Source organism: Labrus mixtus, unplaced genomic scaffold (assembly GCF_963584025.1).
Source record: "Labrus mixtus unplaced genomic scaffold, fLabMix1.1 SCAFFOLD_96, whole genome shotgun sequence".
Classification (NCBI taxonomy): domain Eukaryota; kingdom Metazoa; phylum Chordata; class Actinopteri; order Labriformes; family Labridae; genus Labrus; species Labrus mixtus.
In genome coordinates, this window is record NW_026870118.1 from 37501 (window position 1) to 45000 (window position 7500).

The 7500-nt window shown below is 45.1% G+C and overlaps 1 protein-coding gene across 4 annotated transcripts in view; it reads left to right on the plus strand.

Annotated features, from left to right (window-relative positions):
• Positions 1-7500, plus strand: part of LOC132961625 (receptor-type tyrosine-protein phosphatase mu-like) — a 134004-nt gene that overhangs the window by 127 nt on the left and 126377 nt on the right. For all 4 annotated transcript variants that reach the window (XM_061033351.1, XM_061033352.1, XM_061033353.1 and 1 more), the window contains exon 1: positions 1-139. This exon is cut by the window's left edge and continues 127 nt beyond it. The gene's annotated coding sequence lies outside the window, so the exon portion shown is untranslated. The remainder of the gene's footprint in view (positions 140-7500) is intronic.

Consider the following 7500-nt stretch of genomic DNA (forward strand, 5'->3'; position numbering starts at 1 on the left):
TCTCTGCCTGTCTGTCTCTCAGCCTGTCTGTCTGGTCAGGCTCCAGACTGCACTCTGGTCCAGTCCAAAGAGGACGACTTCGACTGGGAGCAAGGGGACACCCGAGACCGACCAGCCAGCAGCCCCTGGATCCCTGCAGGTACCATGCTCTCTCTTTTATCTCTGTGTTTGGTCTGCACCACCTCCAGAGGTGCTGCGTGTTCACAGGCAAGGCAGGCGACCAGTAGGGGGCCCCAGACCAGTAGGGGGCCCCAAAGCAGCGGACCAAAATGTGCAATGACTGTAGGAAACCTCCCTAAGGGGCCCCATCTGACAGCACTTACTATTGTTTGCGTTATTGCTGTGAAAACCATCGTTTCAAAAATGAAGAGATATGATCCGTACAGTGTTTCCCCTACCATTATATTAGGGGGGGTGTGTGTTTGTTTGTGTCTGCCCCCCCCCCCCCCAGGAAACAGGAAAAAGAGGAAGTGTCACTGGCAGACATGATGAACGCTGGTTGGAGGGCCCCCCCAGTTGATTCTTGCTCAGGGACCCAAGAGGCTCCTTTGGTTACAAACCGGTCTCTCCCTGAGTGTGTGCTGTTTGCTCCTGAGCAGTGTTGGGGTTGTATCAAGTCAACTTTGGTTATATTCTTTAATAATTATTTCTAATTATTAATAATATAAATAAAATATCATTAAACTATGTTTAATCTCGTTTTGGGGCCCCACCCTGTACTCAGGGAAATATAACCAAAATATCACTCAAATCAGTCTCAAATTAGTTATTTAATTACTAATATTATTAATAATTAATAACTATATTTAATAAATTGAAGGCGTGAAATCCGTACACAAAGCCTTCGCACCCAGCTTATATCACAATGTAAATACACCAGTAATCACAAACAACTGCTCTCTTAAATTATAACAGAATTTATTTAAACAAAGCAACATCAATAAAAATCAATGAACTTAATCAAACAAATAACTATCATAAACTAATCTAAGCAACAAACATTATCAAGCAAACCTTGTGAATGAGGTGTAAATGTGTGTGTGTGTGTGTGTGTGTGTGTGTGTGTGTGTGTGTGTGTGTGTGTAGGAGAGAGAGAGAGAGAGAGAGAGAAAACAAGATGGTGGAGAGAGACAATGCACCATGTGACTTCGTCACATGTGGACAAAATGGTGGACAACAAAGGAAGCCGTGTGGCTGTCTTTTGAAGTAGTTTTGAGCTCTCTGAGCTGAGTTCAGTAACTGTTACTTAAAAACCAGAAAGCCAGTGGCCGGACTTTGATTCAACGGCGGGTACACTGGTCTTTCTGATTGTGAAAGCCATTGACTGAAGGTAAACTAGCATAGCATTACATACATAGGTGAACACAGCAGTTCATCACAATAAAACAAATGCAGCAGTTGACAACAGATAATAAACAGAATGTGACATGTTGTCAACAATGATGCAGAATTATCAGTGGTTATAAAAGAAACATAACTATTTCTGAAACTATTTCTGCCCAGACCAAAGCTCTTACTTTGGGTAACTCCTGGTGATCGTTGCAAAGCTGGTTAGATCGTCCCTCTGTTGAATGTTGAATCATCAGATTCAGGCAGGGTTCCTTCGTGGCAGATGTAGGAGGAGGGTAGCGGGATTCAGATCTTTGACCAGAGCGCTGCTCTATAGGGTCTTCTGGTTGCAGGAGCCGAGTTCTTTATGTGTCCTTGTGGATTCAGGGATCAGTGGGCTTCCTTCAGCGCTCCTGTCCAGTTGCGTTCAATGACGTCTTACGAAAAATCAAAGGAAAGAAACTCTTCTTTTTGCTCGAACCTGATAGCATCTGATTGCGCCCAAAACTCCCAAAAATATGCCATGGAAGTAGTCAGCTGAATCCTCTGATGCTTGAATTCAGCATGTGAAGAGCTACCTATACTGAGCTAGGAGATCAGCTCTGGAGTTTAACCTATGTAAGCCAAGAGGAGGAAAGGCTTTGTCTCGAATGCTGTAGTCCATCTTGTTGGAGAGGGTATCCTCTGGTGTCGGCAGACCACACTTGAAGAGAAGGAAGCAATGCCTGGTGATTGCTTTTAAAGACTGGAGCTGCCTGTGGGTTTACCTCAGGTTCCGGTCCCCCCTTTACGTCACACGTAGGTGTGAAGTACCGCAGGGGATTCTGGGATAAAGAGTCCTTTTAGGCCTCTTTGTGATCTCAGTAAATAACTCAAAGGCACAGACTGTCCTAAGCCTGCGTGGCCCAACATCCCCCCTTTGTCCTGAAGAATGGGATTGCGGGTCACAGTCTTTAGGGCAAATAGGGCCAACAGTCCATGTGTTAGGAGACAAACGTTCAAATAGTTAGTGAGCAACAGTCCATACATTTTGAGAGGCATTCGGTCTGGGCAGACACTGAGGCAAAGTCTGGGCAGACTGTCTAATTATGGCTAAAGCTAGGCATAAAACATAACCAGGCATTAGCAAAGCTTTGCCACTCAAGGTGCATTCTTTAACAAAACAAATGAAACAAACAGACAAGAGGAGGAGAGAAAGAGAAGAGTATCAGGTGTAGATTTGTGGGCTAACTCCTAGCCTGGGCAGGAGTAAGTCTATGGGATGGTGTATGTGGCATGTAGGTGTGTAAATATACATGTGCATTATGTCTCACTACCAATGTCAGGTCATAAAACAGAGACTAGAAAGCATTAATGCTGAGTGACTTCGGTGGGTTTTACAGTGGAGGCTACTCCCCCCTCCCCACTGTGGAGTCAGAACCTTGTTCTTTGTAAGGGCTGGAGGCCTCCAACTGTCTAATCACCTCTGTCACACACATCCGGACCATGTTCTCCATTCCCCTGTCAGAACCTGCATCCTTGGGAAGTTCATGGGAACTCCGGTTATGCCTACCCCTCTGTCTGGGGCTTCGGCCATCCCGAGAGTTCTGTTCGGGTCTGGTGGTTATCAGTACTTCAGGTTGGGAACTACCCTGTGGCTGGCTCCTTCCTTCACCCCCCTGGTTCTGTTGTCTATTCTGCCGGTGATGCGGTTTCTTAGATTTATTCATAGCATAAGGCAATTTGTTGCCTTCTAGTGCTAGGTCACTATTGTGTCTCCAAAACCCAGGATGTATGTGTGTTTCCCAAGCCATCTGTGCAAATTTCTTGATTTCTGGCATACCAAGCTGATGTGTTCGGCAATGCATGGTGACATCGTAACGCACACAGCCATGCAGATTGTGCAGGAATATGGACTTGAAAGTCTGGTCCTCTTCCAAACCTGGAGCATTACGTCCCTGGAAATATGCAGATTTTAGGCGCTGGTAATAATCTTTGGGTGCCTCGTGCTTCTGGTGCCAGACACTTAAGGCTCTAAGAGGGGCAGATACAGGGTCGGTGTAGGTGGAGAATTCCTTGCACAAAGCGTTGCAGAGTGCTGAGTACTGGTCTCTGATCTCAGGCAGGAGGGTAGTCATGAAGTCATGGACACTCCTGGAAGTTGTCTTCCAGATCAGCTTGAGTTTTTCTCGTGTGGATGCATCAGGTAGATCACAGAGGCGCAGGTTGATCTCTCTGAGGTAATCATCAATGCTGAAATGTGGGTTACCTGGGTCAAACCGGTCTACATCCTTCGCCAGGGATTCAATGAGCCTTATGCGCATTCTTTGATCTCTGGGTGGACAGGAGCCATCCGATTCATCTGATGTTTCAGAACTTCTCAGCTGTGGACAATGCAGTGTGGACTTACAGGTAGCAGGAGAGGGGTTGGTGTTATCTCTGCCTCTGGGGGCTGAGAAGTCACCCCCCTCCCTATGTGGTGATTCAAACCTGTGAAGGTGTGAAAAGGTGTCACAGCTGTCGGGGGACTGGGGCGTTTCCCCAAAGGGAGGAGCTCCACAGTCAAAGTCTTTGTTTCCAGGAATGGCAGGGAAGACAAGACTAATTTTCTTAGTCCTTGGGTTATCCTGGCTGCTCGGTTCTTTATTGAGCTTTTTCAGCAGGGTTGTTTGATCTCTTGAGGGGCTTGGTTCAAGATCAGAGCCATATTCTGACAATATGTCTTGCTCCATGCATACCTGTGCAAATTTCTGAATAACGTCAAACACATCCAGCACTTCCTGCTCAGCAGTTTTGAATTGCTGACGAATAAATGTATTTTCTGCCAACAGGGATTGGATGTGGTTCTGCAGGGCTTCTTTTTCTACTTGCAGCTGGGTTTGCTGCAGGAGGACTTGCGTTGGGAAAGAGGGAGGAGTTGCCCAAGAACATTCAGGATTATACTTTGGGGTTTCCTGGCTTGGTGGTTGGCCTGATCAACGAGCTCCTTTAACTTCTTATCACAAATGCTAATTGAATAGCTATTTCGGTCGGCTATCTCCTCTAAGGAGAGGTGCGTCAGACTGGCAACAGTTTCTTGCAGTGCTGCGTCGTCTGATCCAAAAGGAGTCTCAGCTCCCGGCTCACCTAGGGTCTTGGTAAACATTTTACGTGATAAAATGGAACCACAGTGGATTACTGTTAAGAAAGCTGCTAAGCTAAACAAAGCTAGATCAACACCAGAGCAAATCTTATCTAGGTTTCCCAACTGATCACTGCAGTCTATCCTGGAAGCTAGGAGAGGGGATTCACACCTCAAGTCCTCAAAGGATGGGAGGAACTCACACCTCTCGGACAGCTGGCTATGCAACAATTATGAGGTTACACTCTCAACTAGAAAAATTGCTAAATTGTTGTCTCAAACAACAAAGAGCACATAAAAATTAAAACTACTCAACTCACCAAAACACAACTAAACACAACTTGATGTCTACTTTGCTTAAAATGAGAATGTTCACAACAAATACATTTCTTTAGAAGAATTACTTCAGGATAAAACTCTGGATTAAAGCAACAAACTAGTTCATTAAGAAAGTCGCCCTGGCTGCATCATTATGTTCAACAACAGAAACTAAGCCACAGCTTGCTGTCCGTTTTGAATAAACAACAAGCAAGAAAAGTAAATCTTCAAAAGAAAAGACAATTTTTCCTCACGAAAAATCTCTTTTAGGATTAAAAATTCGGATTACTGTGCATTTACAGGGCAATAAAGCTGGTTTATTGAAGGCCTCACACGGGGCACCATTTGTTGGGGTTGTATCAAGTCAACTTTGGTTATATTCTTTAATAATTATTTCTAATTATTAATAATATGAATAAAATATCATTAAACTATGTTTAATCTCGTTTTGGGGCACCACCCTGTACTCAGGGAAATATAACCAAAATATCACTCAAATCAGTCTCAAATTAGTTATTTAATTACTAATATTATTAATAATTAATAACTATATTTAATAAATTGAAGGCGTGAAATCCGTACACAAAGCCTTCGCACCCAGCTTATATCACAATGTAAATACACCAGTAATCACAAACAACTGCTCTCTTAAATTATAACAGAATTTATTTAAACAAAGCAACATCAATCCAAAATCAATGAAATTAATCAAACAAATAACTATCATAAACTAATCTAAGCAACAAACATTATCAAGCAAACCTTGTGAATGAGGTGTAAATGTGTGTGTGTGTGTGTGTGTGTGTGTGTGTAGGAGAGAGAGAGAGAGAGAGAGAGAGAGAAAACAAGATGGTGGAGAGAGACAATGCACCATGTGACTTTGTCACATGTGGACAAAATGGTGGACAACAAAGGAAGCCGTGTGGCTGCCTTTTGAAATAGTTTTGAGCTCTCTGAGCTGAGTTCAGTAACTGTTACTTAAACACCAGAAAGCCAGTGGCCGGACTTTGATTCAACGGCAGGTACACTGGTCTTTCTGATTGTGAAAGCCATTGACTGAAGGTAAACTAGCATAGCATTACATACATAGGTGAACACAGCAGTTCATCACAATAAAACAAATGCAGCAGCTTACAACAGATAATAAACAGAATGTGACATGTCGTCAACAATGATGCAGAATTATCAGTGGTTATAAAAGAAACATAACTATTTCTGAAACTATTTCTGCCCAGACCAAAGCTCTTACTTGGGGTAACTCCTGGTGATCGTTGCAAAGCTGGTTAGATCGTCACTCTGTTGAATGTTGAATCATCAGATTCAGGCAGGGTTCCTTCGTGGCAGATGTAGGAGGAGGGTAGCGGGATTCAGATCTTTGACCAGAGCGCTGCTCTATAGGGTCTTCTGGTTGCAGGAGCCGAGTTCTTTATGTGTCCTTGTGGATTCAGGGATCAGTGGGCTTCCTTCAGCGCTCCTGTCCAGTTGCGTTCAATGACGTCTTACGAAAAATCGAAGGAAAGAAACTCTTCTTTTTGCTCAAACCTGATAGCATCTGATTGCGCCCAAAACTCCTAAAAATATGCCATGGAAGTAGTCAGCTGAATCCTCTGATGCTTGAATTCAGCATGTGAAGAGCTACCTATACTGAGCTAGGAGATCAGCTCTGGAGTTTAACCTATGTAAGCCAAGAGGAGGAAAGGCTTTGTCTCGAATGCTGTAGTCCATCTTGTTGGAGAGGGTATCCTCTAGTGTCGGCAGACCACACTTGAAGAGAAGGAAGCAATGCCTGGTGAAAAAGACTGGAGCTGCCTGTGGGTTTACCTCAGGTTCCGGTCCCACCTTTACGTCACACGTAGGTGTGAAGTACCGCAGGGGATTCTGGGATAAAGAGTCCTTTTAGGCCTCTTTGTGATCTCAGTAAATAACTCAAAGGCACAGACTGTCCTAAGCCTGCGTGGCCCAACAGCAGGAAGTGAGAGAGTGAACAGGAAACAGAGCTGCAGACACTGAACACAGTTTAGACTTATTACCTCAATGTTCTAAAGAGAAGTGTCCCTCCTTTAATGAAGCATTGAATTTTCCTGTAGTGCGTTGTGTACCTGAAGGCAGCACGAGAGAGAAAAGGCTGCAGCAGTCTTATCTACTATTGACCTGCCACACTTTGTGCTCTGAGTTATGGACGGACAGAAACACTGAGCCCGGAGAGATAACAGCGTGCTGCTGTGCGCCGGCCGTTTGTCACATGCTCACAGAGGTTAAGCCGCTGACGAATGAGAATGCAGCGCTCTTAAATCACAGAGCCAATCACGTGAGAGACAGGCTGAGCGAGGACACACAGAAAGGAGGTGGTTAGTGTCCTGTTTGATGTGATTTATACAGAGGAGAGGAGGAGAGGGGGGAGGAAGAGAAGGAGGGAGGAAGAGAAGGAGGGAAGAGAAGGAGGGAGGAGAGGGGGGAGGAAGAGAAGGAGGGAGGAAGAGAAGGAGGGAGGAGAGGGGGGAGGAAGAGAAGGAGGGAGGAAGAGAAGGAGGGAGGAGAGGGGGAGGAAGAGAAGAGAAGGAGGGAGGAGAGGGGGAGGAAGAGAAGGAGGGAGGAAGAGAAGGAGGGAGGAGAGGGGGGAGGAAGAGAAGAGAAGGAGGGAGGAAGAGAAGGAGGGAGGAGAGGGGAGAGGAAGAGAAGGAGGGAGTAAGAGAAGGAGGGAGGAGAGGGGAGAGGAAGAGAAGGAGGGAGGAAGAGAAGGAGGGAGGAGAGGG